This window comes from Sorex araneus, chromosome 2 (assembly GCF_027595985.1).
Source record: "Sorex araneus isolate mSorAra2 chromosome 2, mSorAra2.pri, whole genome shotgun sequence".
Taxonomy (NCBI): Eukaryota; Metazoa; Chordata; class Mammalia; order Eulipotyphla; family Soricidae; genus Sorex; species Sorex araneus.
In genome coordinates this window covers 241719238-241736136 of record NC_073303.1, presented here as the reverse complement: position 1 = coordinate 241736136, position 16899 = coordinate 241719238, and the positions used below count along the sequence as shown (strand labels likewise).

The 16899-nt window shown below is 44.7% G+C and overlaps 1 protein-coding gene across 1 annotated transcript in view; it reads left to right on the top strand.

The window, feature by feature from the left end:
- The first annotated feature begins 12690 nt into the window (after nt 1-12690).
- Nucleotides 12691-16899, top strand: part of LOC129402135 (zinc finger protein 420-like) — a 45648-nt gene continuing 41439 nt past the window's right edge. Inside the window, exons 1-2 of the mRNA XM_055127305.1 lie at nt 12691-12914; nt 14272-14359. The gene's annotated coding sequence lies outside the window, so the exon portion shown is untranslated. The remainder of the gene's footprint in view (nt 12915-14271; nt 14360-16899) is intronic.

Below are 16899 nucleotides of genomic sequence, written 5' to 3'. Positions count from 1 at the left end.
GCTCGTTCAAGGCCCCTGTACTGCCCTGCCATCTCAGGCCAACAGGAGGGGAGCCAGTGGGGACCTGGCAGTGGCCCAGCAGCAAAAACCTATCACAGTGGGTGGGGAAAACAAACAGGGCTCCTGCTGACTCTGTTTTTAGATTCTTGAAGAATTAAATAGTCTTTCATCAAGATGTTCAATGTGTGTAAGGCTGGGAACCCCTTGAGAGTTCATAAGTGCTGCAGATTCTGGGTAGCAAAATAAAATGGAAAAAAATCCAGAAAACCTCCACAAAACAAAAAAAATTTTTTTTTAAATTTTGCCAAGGTTTAGCTGCTCATTAATATTAGTGTGTGTGCTTTTGTTCAGCCCTATGGTGGTGAATTTTGTTTCTTTCCCTTCTTAAGGCTGGGGTATAGTGGGCATCAGGGACTTTGTGCTACGCCTGATGAGATATGTTCGTAAGGGCACAGAACCCCTTCAGCTTCCAGGACTCACCCTCACTCGGAGGCCTCAGCTTCTTTGAGGAGAATAATAGATTTTGTTTTTTGAAATCGATTGTGATCTAAAGCCTGAATAAATATTCATACTTTACAAAAAAAAACAATAGTGGAAACATAACAGGTATATCCAGCTAGAGAGATAATGGTACCAGCCGTCATGGGCAACCCGCCCCTCTAACCCTTAGCCCCCCCTTTAGAGGAAGAGCTGATTAAAGTAAAAGAGAAATCAAGGAGATTTGAAATTTCAGCAGAGTTACAGAATATCAGGCTTGAAAACTCTGCCAAAATCGTTCCCAAACACGGGAGAAGCCGCACTATTTGCCTTTCCCATGAAACACACATTTAATGAAGACACAGAAAAATGGGAGGCGAATTATGAGTCCATTCCTTTTAAATTCCTTTCAAAGCTAAAACAAGCCACTGGCCCAACTAATCATATAGCTGGGATTAATTCTAACTATGTGATGGGCATCTTGGAAGCTTTCATGGAAACCAATACTATGATACCTAGCAATTGGCAAAGTATGGCCAATAAAACTTTGGAAAGCCCTCAGTGCATACAATTTAGAGCTTGGTGGAAAGAGGAGGCTGAGAAACATGCTCAGAGAACATGCCTTCCCACCAATGCCCCAGTAGCGATAGATAAATTAATGGGCGCAGGACAGTGGGTCCCTACAGATGCTCAGTTGTCAATACCTGAAACCATATTAACTGCATTGAGAAACATCTGTCTTAAAGCCTGGAAGCTCATTGATACTTCAGGAAAACCTTCTGTTTCCTTCATAAAAATAATGCAAGGGAATGCTGAGCCATTTACAGATTTCCTGGCCCATCTTGGGATTCTTTAACAAGAACAATGCAAGATCAAGAAGCTCGAGATATGCTGTTATCCACATTGGCTACAGATAATGCTAATATTGATTGCAGAAAGGCTATTCAGTTGGTCAAGGAGGCTGGGAAAGATACCATAGATGACTTTATTAGAGTCTGTAGGGACATAGGATTTCCAACTCATCAAACTCAACTGATAGCCTTAGCCTTCAACCAGGGAACACAAATGAAATGAATGTGGCAAAATTGGACATTTAAAAAGAGACTGCCACACAAAATGGATTCGGAAACTAAACCCAACAATCTGCTGCCTACAAGAAGCACATCTAAATAATCAGAGCAAACACAGACTCAAAGTCAAAGGATGGAAAACAATCCTGCAAGAAAACAACTCCCTCAAAAAAGTCGGAGTGGCTGTACTACTATCTGACAGCATTGATTTCAGGTTGAAAAGGATGAGAAAGGACAGTGAAGGCCATTTTTTACTAATCAAGGAATATGTACAGCAGGAAGAAATCACACTCTTAATCATGTATACACCTCATGAGGAACCAGCTAAATACTTAAAACAACTGCTAACAGATTTTTAACAAGGAAATTTTAATTAATTTATTTATTTAAAAAATTTATTTATTTTTAATTAGTGAATCACCGTGAGGGTACAGTTACAGATTTATACATTTTTGTGCTCATGTTTCCCTCATACAAAGTTTGAGAACCCATCCCTTCACCAGTGCCCATTCTCCACCACAAATAAACCCAGCATCCCTCCAATCCTCCCCTAACAAGGACATTTCTAGCAACACGATAGTAGTTGAAGACTTCAACACTGCCCTATCACCTCTAGACAGATCAACAAGATTAAAACTCAGCAAGGGAACACTGGCTTTGAAGGAAGAGATAGAAGAGAGAGGGCTAATAGATCTATACAGCGCTCTGCATCCCAAAAAGAAACAATACACATTTTTTCCAGTGCACACAGAACATTTTCCAAAATAGATCACACGCTGAGTCACAAAACATACCTCAACAGAATCAGGAAGATTGAAATTGTATTAACTATCTTTTCAGACCATGATGCACTGAAGATAGAAGTTAATCATGCACAGACACGGAGAACTAAATCAAACGCCTGGAAATTAAACAACTCAATGTTGAACAACAAGTGGGTCAGGAAGGAAATCAAGGAAGAAATCAAAAATACCTGGAAACAAATGAGAATGAAGACAAGAGTTACCAGAACCTATGGGATGCAGCTAAAGCTGTATTAAAGGGAAAATTTATAGCTCTGCAAACCCGAGTGCCTGAGAAAAGATGACTGGTTAAAGAAACTTTGGTACATCTATACAATGGAATACTATGCAGCTTTTAGAAAAGATCATGTCATGAAATTTGCATATAGAATGATCAGCATGGAAAGTATCATGTTAAGTGAAATGAGTCAGAAAGAGAGGGATAGACATAGAAAGATTGCACTCATTTGTGGAGTATAAAGTAACAGAATGAGAGACTAACACCCAAGAACAGTAGAGATAATTACCAGGAGGATTACTCCACAGCTTAAAAGCCCAGCCTCGCATTTTTGGGAAAAAGGCAACTCAGAGAAGGGACCACCAAGTAAAGGGTGATAGGAGGGGCCTGTTCGGGATGGGAGATGCGGGCTGAAAGTAGACTATAGATCAAACATGATGGTCACTTAATACGTCTACTGCAAACCACAACACCCAAAAGGAGAGAGGGAGAGTGCAAAAGGGAATGCTCTGCCACAGAGGTGGGGTGGGGTGGGGGGAGGACGGGGTGGGGCTGGTGGGAGGGATGCTGGGACCATTGGTGGTGGAAAATGGGCACTGGTGGAGAGATGGGCACTCGACAATATGACTGAAACGCAAGCACAAAAGTTTGTAAGTCTGTAAGTGTACCTCACGGTGACTCACTAATAATTTTTTTTTTTAAAAAGAGACTGCCACAAACTTAATTGTGGCCACAAAAGGGAGCTCCTGGTATGTGCCTTAGATGCGGGAAAGGCAAACATTGGACTAATGAATGTAGATCTAAAAAAGATAAATTTAGAAATCCCATTTCTGATAATTTGGGAAACAAGAAGCAGAGCCCGGCCCGGCAATCCCCCGCCAACAATACTGGAATAAAAAATTAAAAATTAAACAGTCTACTTTCACCCTCTGGTATTCAAGAAGACCCTCCCCCCATATCCAAAAGGCAGAAGCCACCTATAGTCCTGAAGCAGTCAGCAAAGAAGGTGACACAAAATTTAACTCACGCAGACCTGGAGAGAGCTACAGAAGGCAGTACTGCAGCAGATATATATATATATATATATATATATATATATATATATATATATATATATATATATTTAATTTTATTGAATCACCATGTGGAGGGTTACATAGTTCTCAGGATTATTATGTCGGTTATACAATTCTCAAACACCCTTCCCTTCACCAGTGCCCATCTTCCATCACCAACCCCCCCAGTATACCTGCCGCCCCCTCCCACCTCCCCAGTCCCCACCCTTGCACATTATAAGTTTCACTTCGTTTACGCCTTATTTCGATTACATTCCATGTTTCAACACACAACTCACTACCGTTGTTGGGGTTTCCCCCAAAAAAGAAAAGCAGTCCTATTGCCAAGGAAGCATTTGATAGTTCTCCACTGCTAAGAATATAGAGATATTAAGTCCCGCTGTTTGTTACATAACTTTTCTTTTTCCCCCTTGCCCCGCGCCACCGAGTTCACGCCTGTTTAGTAATCGCCACGCTGCCTGACAAGGGAAAAAAAACCGAAAAGGATGGTTATTTCCCGTCATCAGCAGGCGTGGGGCTCTGGCTTAGTTGATAGACTAGTAGAGTGTCTGCAAGCAGTCTCTGGAACCGAAGGTCTTGCGCTGGTATCGGCTCCGGCTCGAGATTCCACCAGCGTCCCACTGTTCCTTGTACATAATTTTTCCCCTTATATCCCATTCCCACGCCACGAGGTCTGTTTGCTTAATGGACATCACACTGTAGTTGACGACACACCGCGTTTCTTCCCGAGAAAGAAGAAAATTTCTTCTCAGCCGGCGTGGGGATATAGCTTAGTTCAGTCTAGAGAGATGGCTACCACTTTGATTGCCTTCAATATTTCAGCAACAGACTTACTATTAGGATCTCCCACAAAAGTCCGACCCATTAGAAAGGAACCATTACATATTGCTGATGCTAAGATGACATTAAGTTGCGCGGCCGCGTGGTTTTGGGTTTCTGTATAAAGTCCAGGGAAAGTACAACCAGAAATAACATCACTACAAACTTTTACCCTTTTATGGTGCTCATAAGATGGAGAAACCTAGAGAGAGGCTCGGCGTCTCCATTTTGCGCTCAGGAAAACCTCGGCCCCTGCGCTGTGCTCAGGAGGGAGGAGTTGAGAGAGAGAGAGGTTAAAAGAATTGGGGGATGCCCGGTTCCCACTGTTTCAGCGCGCTGTGGGGTCTCTGGTCCCATGCCAGAATTAGTTCAGTGGGCTGCTTGGAGTCCAAGGGCGCTCCCTTGGGCTCTTCCATCATGCTTGCTCCACAGCCGGGTCCAAAGGGGCAGCAGATATATTGGCTATTCAGGATTTTCATTTTAAACCTAAAATTGTACATAAGGTACCAATTAATGTATATGGCCCCCTGCCGAAAGGTTCAGTGGGATTAGTACTGTGAAGGAGTAGCTTAACCTGTAGAAGTGTCAATGTCCACATTGGAGTTATAGATAGTGATTTCACAGGAGAAATTCTTGTCATGATATCGGTAATGGCACCGATAGAATTTTAATAATTTTAAAATTATTAAAAGAAGAAAGAATTGCACAGCTCCTTCTGTTGCCATATATTCCAGGAAAGCACCAAAATAAGCAAAGAGAAGGGGGTTTTAGAAGCACCAATTCGTAAATTTACTGGCAAATGTTTATAACAATAGCTCATCCGTCCCTAAGGGTGATGTTTGAAGGGAAGGTAAGAATAGATTAAAAGCCATTTTTATTGCTCTCAGCAAATGGATTTTTAGACACGGGAAGTGAAAGCTGTGATACTCTACTGTCTTTGCCTGTCTGTGAACTCCCTAAAGTTACTGAATTAGAAAATTGGATATATTGGAAGCAGTATAGAGGAGAAAAAGCTAGAATCTATATTGTTGGTGTACAACATCCCATAATCTCAGGCCTCGCTAGGCTTGGATGTAAACATCGTTTTTTCTATTACTGTTACTTTAACTGACTATACTTCCAGTTGTGTAACTGACTTTGATATTGTTTCCGTTGACTAAGTTAATTTGCATATTCTGCTTATGTGGCTGAATATCACTGGTTAAAACATCAAGCTAGTTAATAAAAGGGGGCTGACTGCCACAGTGGCAGGGTGGGGTGGGGGGGAGATGGGAGTGGGGAGGGTGGGAGGGACGCCGGTTTTACGGGTGGTGGAGAATGGGCACTGGTGAAGGGATGGGTTCCCGAACTTTGTATGAGGGAAGTATAAGCACAAAAGTGTATAAATCTGTAACTGTACCCTCACGGTGATTCTCTAATTAAAAATAAATAAATTATAAAAAAAAATAAATAAATAAATAAATAAATAAATAAATAAAAGGGGGCTGAACAGGCTGCTCTCCAGGCAGGCCACAGCACAAAAAACTCTGGAGGCAGCTATGTGATCCTCCCAGATAACGTATATTTCTTTCGCGTGTATATCTTAAATGCCTCAGAATGTCTAACCAAACCTTACTGCAACATATATTGCAACACTACATCGATTCCCCTTATAGGAAAATTATTGATTGGAGTCCAGTGGGCTTAGCCTGGGAAAAATGAATTAACAAGGTTCTGAACTGGGGAGCAATACAAGGCTCTGAAGTGTCCCAAATTATAATTAACTCTAATATTGGCATAGCGTGGCATGGAGGTGACTTTGTGCCTCCTATACCCTTCCTTCCATGGCATAAGAAACAAAATCATCTATGGAAAATAGGGAATGCTTTTGGATTCATGATGCCCTAGACAGGTTATAGCCAACATAATAATGTCGGAACAAAACGTACTTTACATTTTGATAGAAATCTTACCCGTTATATACAGGCTTGTGTTCTACAGTCCTATGTTATACTTAAAAGGAGAATTAGCTGGGATAGAGTAGCAGGGGTAATATCTTGCACTGATTGCTCTATGTTCACTTGTATTAATAACACTATGAGTCTCACAGCAGAAGAAAGCATTTATTTTCTTAGAGCTCACGTGGGGGTGTGGATGCCTGTGCGGCTTAACCGCTTATGGGAAGACCGTCCAGCTACCAACATTCTTTGCTTGCTGGTCACTCACCTAGCACGATGTACAAAGAGATTTGTAGGCCTTGTAATTGCTATTATCACGGGACTCATTGCCATCACTGCTACAGCAGCAACGGCTGGTATTGCGTTGTGGCAAGGATCTCAGGCCACTGAGTTTGTTAAGAAATGGCATGAGAACTCTGAGAGACTGCAGACAGCTCAGTAACAAATTGATTCAGGATTACAAGAGGAACTGGCTGATGTTACACAAACTGTTACCCTACTCAGTGACCAGCTACTGAGTTTAAGAAGACAACTCACTCTAAAATGTGACTGGAATACTTCTGCATTTTGTATAACTCCTGTACCTTATAATGAATCTTAATTTCCATGGGAAAAGGTTAAGAAGCATTTGTTAAACCATAAAAATATGACCAACAAAATTATACAGTTGCAAAATAATATTCACTCTGTATTTCAGGACCACTTGCAAGTCTGGGGACCTGATACCATTTGGGGTGGGCTGTCGGATGGGATCACTCAACTAAATCCTAAGAAGCATATTCTAGGCCTTGTGGTAGGCTTTATTGGTATGTTTGTACTTATTGTTCTGTTGTTGTTTCTTTTTTACATAGCCTGCCAAAAATTCAGAAACAAAACAGAATAACCCAACAACAACACACTGCACATGTAGTTATGATGGCTAAACTGGCTGCAAAAAGGGGGAGATGTTGGAGCCCTGTGAGAGTCATGAGGAAGTTCTGACAGACACTGCCTTTCAGTGTCATAGCTGCAAGCAGCTTGGAACTGTGATTGAACTGGGCTGGGGTCAGCATGTCATGATGCAGCTGCTCCTTGATGTTGATTGATTATGCTATGCTATGTTTAGGTAAAATTAGGGGGACATCCTGTCTAGACAGAAATGTAGATGATTAAAATATGGGGTCGGGAGATTAGTCATTGACAGAGCAAATCTGTGTCTTGTTAAGATCAATAGCCTTTTGTCCACATGGATTCGGTGATGTATGCCCTGGTGTACTGTATTACAATAAAAGGAGGTTGCCAGGTTTGATCAGTGCCATTTGAGAGAATTTTTTTTTTTTTGCTTTTTGGGTCAAACCTGATATCGCACAGGGGTTACTCCTTGCTCATGCACCCAGGAATTACTCCTGGAGGTGCTCGGGGGACCATATGGGGTGCTGGGAATCAAACCCGGGTTGGCTGCGTGCAAGGCAAATGCCCTACCCGCTGTGCTATTGCTCCAGCCCCAGGGACAGTTGCTTTACACAGGAATGGATGGCCCATCCCTAGCAACCCATTTGGTCCCCCCGAGACCCACTACCAGTGATCCCTGAGCACCACTCTGTGTGGCCCCACTTCCAAAGTAAATAGAAGCTACAACAAAAATAACAAAAAAAAATAGTCATTGATCATGGAGAGAAATCAGCTTTGGTGAGATGTTTTCAATGACACTGTGGTCTGCCTCAGTTGTGTGACGATGCATTTTGTTGCCTTCACACGTGCATCACGGGCTCCACAATAAGCTAGAACCCAGACGCGAGTGTATTTCACTTTCTCTTGAAACTGATGAGTCAGCTCTCTGCAGAGGGAGTTAATTCTATTTGTGCCCCTTCATTAAATTGAAAAAAGAAATCACAGAATTTAATGACCCTACATCTGTCAATTTTGCTTTTCCAATTTAAAGTAACATTAAGTTATTCCATGGTAAAACAATCCACATGTTGGCTATTGCACTATTCATGTAGTGCAACTGTTAGATACCATACTTGAAGGGCTCATTTTTTTTTTGTTGCTTTTTTTGGTCACACCTGGTGATGCTCAGGGGTTACTCCTCGCTTTGCACTCAGGAATCACTTCTGGTGGTGCTCAGGGGATGTGGGGGTCCCATCCTATCCAGCAGGTAGGACCCTTTGTGGGGCTGAGGAGGGGATGCAGCCAAATGAACAGACGCAGAGACAGAAAGCAACAAGAACGAGGAGAGAGAGAGAGACAGAGAGACAGAGAGACAGAGAGAGACAGAGAGCTTTATTCACTGGCAGCTACAGCATTTATACTTGCCTGCTGGGAGGCAGGCAGTGGTATGGTATGTGTGCCCGGACCCCGTACAAGAAGTAGTCAATCACAGATCGTGACATGTTCATCTATCATGTCAGGCACGGGTATTGGCTAGTGTAAACAATGGCGGAACAGTAAGGTCAGTAGGGTCAGCAATGACATCCTTGTTACAGGAATTTTAAGTAAGCCCCTGTTTGAGAAGTGCCAGGCTCTGTCTTACTTGAAGATAAGAGCCAGGATTGAAAAATGGCTCCTTACAAGGGGACCATATGAAATGCTGGGAATCGAACTGGGGTCGGCCGTGTGCAAGGCAAATGCCTTACCTGCTGTGCTATAGCTCCAGTCCCAAGGACTCAATTTTTTTGATGTCAATAATTGGAATCCTTCTCTGATGTTCTATAGTGAAGCAGCCAGCCCGAGTGGAATGTCTCTGACCATGCGCACCATGACAAAGTCTTGAGTGAGCACTCGTGCTCTCAGCCTGATGGGGATGCCGAGACAGGCGGGATTTCCTCTGAGGGTGATCAGAATGGAGAGAGCAACCTTGCTCCAAAGAAGCCCTCCCCTGGGTAAAGCTCTTCCGGGTCTGTTTTTCTCTTTTCACGGATGCAAACCCCCGCAGTGGGCAGCCCTTGGTCTGTGGGAGAGGAGCACTGTGTATAGTGAGTCCCTCATGCAACAGGCCCACAAATGGTGTCATCATGGACTGATCCCACCCAAGTACAAAGAATGTGGGAAAGCCTCCCTTTGTTCTCAGCACCGTGATGTTCTCATAGAAACCTATAGTGGACAGAAATTCCAGGAATTTCAGCAGCAAGGAGAAACTTTGAGTCAAGGTTTACCCTGTTGTGACCATATGAACATGAAAGCAGGAGAGAAATCTTACACATGTGAAGAATGTGGGAAAGCTTTTTTTTTGACTCTCAAGCCTCAGTAGTCACAAGAATATTCATGCTGGAAAGAAATCTTATCAGTGGGAGGAATGTGGGAAGGCGTATCTTTTATTCTCACACCTTTCTTTTTTTTTTTTAAATTTTTTTATTGAGTCATCATGTGGAAAGTTACAAAGTTTTCAGGTTTAAGTCTCAGTTATACAATGCTCAAACACCCATCCCTTCACCAGTGCACATATTCCACCACCAAGAATCTAAGTATAGATCCACCCCGTCCCCCACACCCCTAGGCCTCCCCACCACCGCTAGCCCCCCCCCTTGCCTGTGTAACTGATAAATTTCACTTTACTTTCACTTTGATTGCATTCAATATTTCAACAAAATTCACTATTATTGTTTGGAGAGTCTCCCCCCCTAAAGTCAGACCTGCTGAAAAGGAAGCATTTGACAATTTGTTTTCCATTGCTGAGAATAAAGAGGTATGAGGTCGAGTGACCGCACCTAGTGGCCTCACGGTTTTTGCTTTCTGTATTCTAGTATTTTAGTAACTAAGTCCAGAGAAAGATCTGCCAGGAATTGCATCACTGCAAACTTGCACTTCTCAATTACATTATATTCCACATATGAGTGCAATCTGTCTATGTCTGTCTCTTTCTTTCTGACTCATTTCACTCAACATGATACTTTCCATGTTGATCCATTTATAGGCAAATTTCATGACTTCGTGTTTTCTGACAGCTACATAGTATTCCACTGTGTATATGTATCAGAGATTCTTTAACCAGTCATCTGTTTTGGAGCACTCTGGATTTTTCCAGATTCTGGCTATTGTAAACAGTGCTGCAATGAACATAGAAATACATATGCCATCTCTACTATACCTTTTTGCCTCTCCGGGATATATTCCCAAGAGACTCACACCTTTCTGAGCATAAGAATATTCATCCTGGAGAGAAACCTCTTTTTTAAAAAATTTTTTATTAGTGATTCACCGTGAGTTGACAGGGGTCCAAGTGAGAGCTGCGTGGGGAACACACGCGGGCTGTCCTGCTAGGCAAGAGCAGCAGCCTCCCAGCAGAAGCACACACTTTTTTTTTTCTTTTTGGGTCACACCCGGCGATCCACAGGGGTTACCTCCTGGCTTTGCACTCAGGAATTACTCCTGGAGGTGCTCAGGAGACCATATGGGATGTTGGGAATAGAACCCGGGTTGGCTGCGTGCAAGGCAAACGCCCTATCCACTGTGGTATTGCTCCAGCCCCAGAAGCACAGGCTTTTCATTAGGTAAAACCTCATCCTGGCGCATCTGTCATCTTCATAATCACCCACGAAATTAGTTTAACTCACTGGGCCCATGTCCTGGCACCCAGTACATTTATGTAAGCATACATTTATGTAAGCAAGCATTAATATAGAAGAAGGACAAAGTTATTACACAAAGCAATCAACTATTGATCATTAACACCTCGCTGTCGTGGACCCCAAGCCATTGTTCCTATTTTACTCCGTGACTGGCAGGTGCCCTACAAGAAATTCAGTATACTAATATAGTTATCAAATAATTCCGCTAACTAAAATGTAAACGTCTAAACTAACTAAATTTCATCTTTTACTATAACAAACATCAAATCATAGCTGAACAATAGGTCAATATATCTGAAAAAAGAAACTTTCTCCTGCACACCCACTGTACAATTCTTCTTGACCACTGGTTCAAATTTTGAAGAATTTAATTTTTGCTGCATAATTCATCCACTACTAAACTACTAAATGACTACTCAGTTACAGAGCAGGGAAGGGAATTTCCATTCATTCGGCTGTTCCATTTTATTTTATTTTTATTTTTATTTTTATTATTTTTGCTTTTTGGGTCACACCCGGCGATGCACAGGGGTTACTCCTGGCTCTGCACTCAGGAATTACCCCTGGCCGTGCTCAGGGGACCATATGGGATGCTGGGATTTGAACCCCGGTCGGCCGCATGCAAGGCAAACGCCCTACCCGCTGTGCTATCTCTCCAGCCCCGGCTGTTCCATTTTAGATCCCAGTTGAATTCAGTGCATTGTCAAGCTTGAGCACTGTTTTGAAGAGTTGCTGAGCACAGAGCTAGGAATAGCTTGAGAACACCAATGGCTATGAACTCACACAAACACATATAGAGGAATATTGATTACACATATAATACTCTCCCATTCACCAATTCCTGAGCCTCATTTTGGGTCGCCCACAAAATTAGTTCAACTAATTATGACCATGTGATTCACTTAGTTTCTAGCTCACTCGTGTAACAGAATACATGAGCAGTCAGAGCTACTCCAGCAATTGGAAGTTCAGTGCAATGTAAACAAAAATCAGGGCTAGTACAGTACAGCTGGGAGGTAGCTGACACAGGTTCCACGATTTGAACCCCAGAGGGTTCCCTGAGCCCAGTGTGGAGCGTTCCCTGAGTAGTCAGGCATAAGTCCTCAGCACTACAGAACGTGCCTCCCCAGAAACGAATCAATCAACACAAAACATTATGATATCTGAATATTAATGCCCAGTAATTTCTGAGCATTATTTTTTGGTGGTGTTGATTGGGGGTAAGGGCTGGGGCGCTGTACTGATGGGTGTTCGCAAGGAAATCTTTGTGAATTTTATTCCCTTAGAGAAACATAAAAACTTTGGCTCCATATGTCATGTGTTCACTCTCCATCTATCTGGTACCTAGCGACCCCCCAGATGTCCCGCTGACCTGATCCACGACAAGAAACGGGAAAAAGGGGCCGGAGCGATAGCACAGCGGGTAGGGCGTTTGCCTTGCACACGGCCGACCCGGGTTCGATCCCCGGCATCCCATATGGTCCCCCAAGCACCGCCAGGAGTAGTTCCTGAGTGCAAAGCCAGGAGTAACCCCTGAGCATCGCTGGGTGTGACCCAAAAAGCAAAAAAAAAAAAAAAAAAAAAAAAGAAACGGGAAAAAAATGAACTTTCCTGACCAGAAAATACCTGGTTAGGGATATTTAGGGTCTGGCCCTTTAAAACTCTGACCGGAAGTGTAGGTGACGTCATCGAGTCCCGGTTTTTCTCCTGGGGTCTTTGCGGTTGATAGATTTTCCGGTCAGCCGCCATTGTTGCGGAGCATGAGGAGTAGGGTAGGGTCGGGGAAGGGGATTCGGAGGGCGGACAGGGGGGTCCCGCCGCGCCGATTTCTTCACGGGCCGCCGAGTGGTCGCTCCTAGCGCCCTAAACCGCCGCGCTCTTTGTCTTCAAAGCTGCGGAGTCGCTCTGTGACGGAGGCCGGGGGTGGCGGCCCTTCATCCCGGACGCACCGAGCTCGGCTGCCGAGAGGTTTATCACGTTCATTATGTTTTAGGGAAACAAGGGAATTTCGACTGAAGAGAACTTATTTGGAAAGGCGCAGATGGCGGGTGGATGGGTTGTGCTGGTCCCGCGGGGAGGGCGCCCGGCTCGGGACTGATTCCTGGCTCTGCGCCCAGGGATCCCTCCTGAGGGATTCGGGGGACCCGATGGGGCGTCGGGACAAGAGGCCAGCGCCTTCCCTGCTGCCTTATCGCTTTGGCCCCCAACCAAAGAGAAAATGAGAATAAGAGGGAGCCTCAGTTTCACCAATTTCCCTGCAGATCGATGGGGCGTGCAGGGCCACCTTGCCATTAGTTCTCTGCAGGGACACTCAGTCGCCTCCAGGGCGGTCACAAGACTGGGGCTGGGCATCGGTCCAGGAATGTTCCCAGGCCTGTCCTTTGCTGTCCCACTTTCATTCATTCTAGTAATTAGGGAATCAGGGCTAAAGGATCAGTTTCCCGGCAAGTGGGGGGAAGCGATTTTTTTTTAATTAAAAAACGATGTTTTCTTTTATTATTTTTTGATCGACATCCAGCAGTGTTCAGGGGTCACTCCTGACTCTGCACTAGGGCATCTCTCCCAGCAGTATTCATTATCTTGTGGGATGCCAAGGCTCAGTCCTGGTCAGCCTCATGCAAGGCAGATGCTCTCCCAGTGCACTACCCTCTTCACTTGCTTGGGACTCAGAAGTATTTGGCTGACTGTTTGATTTTCTCAAGTTCTGGGCTTTAGCAGTAGATTTTTGGATCCTGGGAGATGCGGAGCTATAAGAGACCCCGGTGGAAGCGGGTGTAGCATCTGGGCTGTGTTGGATCAGAGAGATTCCTGCAACCAAGTGTGCAAATGTAGCAGGAAGTAGCCTGGTCACTTCCAGGATGTACCCCAAGCTATACTATAATGGAATCTAGGAAAATCATTGGTCACCACACATTTAATAAAATAATTGTTAGTGGTTTTTTGACGGGGAGGGAACAGTTGGCAATGTTCAGGGATTATTCCTACCTCTGCACTCAGGGCTCACTTCTGGTGGGTCTTAGGGAACATGGGATGCCGACAATCAAACCTGGGTTAGTCACTTGCAAGACAAGAACCCCACCTGCTGTTTTTTTAAAATGTATTGTTGTTGTTGTTATTATTATTATTATTAATTGTAGTTTTTGGGCCACGGCTGGCTAGTATTCAGGGCTTACTCTTGGATCTTAGCTCAGGCATGGCTGCTGGCAGTGCTGGGGTGGGAAAACCTATGTGCTCTTGTCTATTCACCCCGGCTTAGCTGCTTGAATGAAAACCACCCTATCTACTTACTATCTCTGCTAACTCTGTATAATTTTTTTTCCCCCAGAAAAAGAATTTGTGCTTCACCTATCAAGTTTCAGAGCATTCCCTCATTGTCGATTTCTCCCGGACTAGAGGCTCCCCCATCTGTTTGGGTGAGTACTTGCAGAACCAGGGACCTGTTGTACTAGGTGTTAAATGTCTCATTCTAGGGGTGGGAGCCTTAGTACAGCCAGGAGGGCGTTGGTCTTGCTCAGGATGGACCTAGGTTCAATCCCCCCAGTACCCCATAGGATTGTCTGTGCATCGAGAGGTGTGGCCCAAATACCAGAAAAGATAATAAAGAAAGAAAAGGCCGGAGCAGTAGGAGAGAGCAGACAGGGCACTTGACTTGCATTCAACCGAGCGGTTCTTTCCCCAACACCCCATAGGGTTCCCTGAGCACTGTCGGATGTCTCCCAAACTTGTTCTTTGGCTGTTGTGGGCTTCTCTCCTGCCTCATTATTTGGTTTCCCCCCTTTTGCTACAAACTTGGAGCTGGCCAGGGACTCTGCCCCTCTGTCTATGAGTCTCTGGATGCAAGGGAGCTGTGCCGTGTCCCCCACCAGTAAAGCAGCTGCTCAGCCCTTTGAGCTCCTCTCTCTGGCTCTATCTCACTACTCAGGGAGCAGATGGGGTGGGATTTGGGGACAAACGAGGGCTGCACCCTGCTCTGTGCTCACAGTATGAGTGAGGGTACCAGTGAAGGCCCCGAGCTTCCATGTGGCTGGCATCCGCTCCAGCCTGGTGTGCTCTCTCTTGCCCCTTTGTTCATACCCTCATTGGAAGTTCTTAGATGTGAACATTCTGGAATACTTTCAACAAGAGGCAATCAGGAGGAAATGAAGGGTTGGAGTCTCTGAGCAAAATTATAGACTTTCACTGTTGAGATTTCTTTTAAAGCCAAATGTACTTTTCCCCCTATTTTTCTTACATAAGCTCACATAACCAAATGAGTAAAATGGCATAGTCTATGAAAACCTGACTGTAAATTCTGAGCATCACAGGGTGTGGCCCCCAAACACAAAGAAAGAACTGACCCTCGAGATATATTAATGGATTTTACACCTCTGCTTTTGGCAAACAACTTCCTCTTTGCCTTTATTGGAGGGGAGGGGAGTGAAGATGTCAAATCCAGCAGTGCTCAGGGATCACTCCTTAGGGATTCAGGGTGTGAAGTTGAGTCTGCTGCATGCATGGCAAGTGCCCTGCCCAAACACCTTCAAAATTGCAGCCTGTGTTTTTGGCTCAGGGTCTCACCAGGAGCTGCCAGGTGTCAGCAGCCCTGCCATGGCCTCTACCAGCTAGGCCTTGTCCAAGTCTCCCCGGCATGCCAGTCTGTGTCATAGGATTTATATAGAATTTGAATACCTGGGGTCAAGATAGGCTGGGAGTACAGGCCTGGCCTTGGAAGCAGCCTGCCACAGTACAGTCTCGGGAAACCAGGGTCCCCAAGCACTGCCCAAAGTTCTTTCACTGCTGTTCCCAAAACCTATGTCTTACAAATCTTCCTTGTGGAGTTTGACAAATAAACAAGTTCTTTTTATCTTTTGGTTTCTGGGTCATACCCTGTGGTTGCTGCTTCAAATACCCAGTTGGTGCTGGGGACTGACCCAGGTCAGCCTTGTGTGAGACCCACACCCTACAAGACTATAACTCCAGCCCCTAAATTTATTGCCTTATTTTTGATTGTTGGCCACTCCCGGCAATGCTATAGGGTTACTTCTGGCTCTGCTCATTGATCATCCCATGCAATACCTGGGGACCCTTTGGGCTGATGGGGATTGAAACTTGGATGAAGTGCATGCCAGACAGGCACCCCATGCTCTGTGCTGTCTCTGGGGCCATCATAAAAAGCTTTTACTCTGAGTCAATTTCAGAAAGTTGTGATAGTAGATGTTCTTTTTTCTACTAAGTACACAACTCACATTGTGGAGTGTGTGTTTTTGTTTTTGTTTTTGTTTTTTTGTTTTGCTTTTTGGGCCATACCCGGCAATGCACAGGCATTACTGCTGGCTCACGCACTCAGGAATTACTCCCGGTGGTGCTCAGGGGACCATATGGGATGCTGGGCATCGAACCTGGGTCGGCTGTGTGCAAGGCAAATGCCCTACCCCCTGTGCTATCTTTCCAGCCTCTGTGTTTTTGTTTTTGGACCACAACTGCCAGTCATCTGGGATTCCTTCTCACTCTGCACTCAGGAATCACTGTTGGTGGGCTTTGGAGACCGTATGCATGCGGAAGGTCAAATCAGGGTACCTGTGGGCAAGGCCAGTGCCCTCTCTTCCCTGCGTTCTTATACTCTGGCTCTGGGACCAAATTTTATTCTATTCAGCTAGATTTGTCTGTTCTCGTAAAATTTTCAGTTAGAGTGGACCCCAAAGTCCTGAGAAACAGGACAGCAGGTCAGCTGCTTGCCTCGCCTTCCCTGAGAGCGAAGGTCAGCTGGGATCCTGCTGCATCCTATGCAGTCAACTTGAACTTCGGGCAGAGAGAGGGAATGAGAGCTGAAGATGGGGTAGGGAGGACTGTGTGAAACATACAGCAACTTTATTCCAAGGCTCATTTTCTTTTATAGTATGTAGAGAACCCTCCGTGGGAAAGCCAAGGGTTACAAGTTGAGCAAGCTACGTTATCTGTTATCCTGCTTTGCAAC